Source organism: Mytilus galloprovincialis, chromosome 3, assembly GCF_965363235.1.
Source record: "Mytilus galloprovincialis chromosome 3, xbMytGall1.hap1.1, whole genome shotgun sequence".
NCBI lineage: Eukaryota > Metazoa > Mollusca > Bivalvia > Mytilida > Mytilidae > Mytilus > Mytilus galloprovincialis.
In genome coordinates this window covers 42786688-42788211 of record NC_134840.1, presented here as the reverse complement: position 1 = coordinate 42788211, position 1524 = coordinate 42786688, and positions in this window count along the sequence as shown.

Sequence of the window (1524 nt, the reverse complement as noted above, 5' to 3'; positions counted from 1 at the left end):
TTCAGTTTTATTTGTTTATTTCAAACATCAATGAAAAACAAATGTGATGGGTTTTTTTGGGAAGGTTTTATATATACACCAACAAGTCTTGTTTGATATGTGTTTTGTGTTCATTAGAAGATGTCACATGTTAAGCAGGGTGTGTCTGACCATTAACACCTGATATATTAGTGGATTTTGTGTTGTCAAGTAAATGGTTTTGCCTCTTGTATTTTTGTATTCACTTTTATTGTTGATAAAAGGCTAGCATTTCATTTTTAGCTTACCTGGCCCAAAGGGCCAAGTGAGTTTTTCTCATCACTTTGCGTCCGTCGTCGTCCGTTGTCGTTAACTTTTACAAAAATCTTCTCCTCTAAAACTATTGGGCCAAATTAAACCAAACTTGGCCACAATCATCATTGGGGTATCTAGTTTAAAAAATGTGTCCGGTGACCCAGCCAACCAACCAAAAATAGAACATAGGGGTAAAATGTAGATTTTGGCTTATATCTCTGAACCTAAAAATGTTTTTATACGACCGCAAATTTTGACGTCCGACGTCCGAATACTTTTAGTTTTCGCACTCTAACTTTAGTAAAAGTGAATGGAAATCTATGAAATTTTAACACAAGGTTTATGACCACAAAAGGAAGGTTGGTATTGATTTTGGGAGTTTTGGTCCCAACATTTTAGGAATTAGGGGCCAAAAAGGGCCCAAATAAGCATTTTCTTGGTTTTCGCACTATAACTTTAGTTTAAGTTAATAGAAATCTATGAAATTTTGACACAAGGTTTATGACCACAAAAGAACGGTTGGGATTGATTTTGGGAGTTTTGGTCTCAACAGTTTAGGAATTAGGGGCCAAAAAAGGGCCCAAATAAGCATTATTCTTGGTTTTCGCACAATAACATTAGTTTAAGTAAATAGAAATCAATGAAATTTAAACACAATGTTAATGACTACAAAAGGAAGGTTGGTATTGATTTTGGGAGTTTAGGTCCCAACAGTTTAGGAATTAGGGGCCAAAAAGGGACCCAAATAAGCATTTTTCTTGGTTTTCGCACCATAACGTTAGTATAAGTAAATAGAAATCTATGAAATTTAAACACAAGGTTTATGACCATAAAAGAAAGGTTGGGTTTGATTTTGGGAGTTTTGGTCCCAACATAATAAGGGGCCCAAAGGGTCCAAAATTAAACTTTTGTTTGATTTCATCAAAATTGAATAATTGGGGTTCTTTGATATGCTGAATCTAACTGTCATGACTGTGTATGTAGATTCTTAACTTTTGGTCCCGTTTTCAAATTGGTCTACATTAAGGTCCAAAGGGTCCAAAATTAAACTTAGTTTGATTTTGACAAAAAATGAATCAGTTAGGTTCTTTGATATGCTGAATCTAAAAATGTACTTAGATTCTTGATTATTGGCCCAGTTTTCAAGTTGGTCCAAATCGGGGTCCAAAATTAAACTTTGTTTGATTTCATCAAAAATTGAATAAATGGGGTTCTTTGATATACCAAATCTAACTGTGTATGTAGATTCTT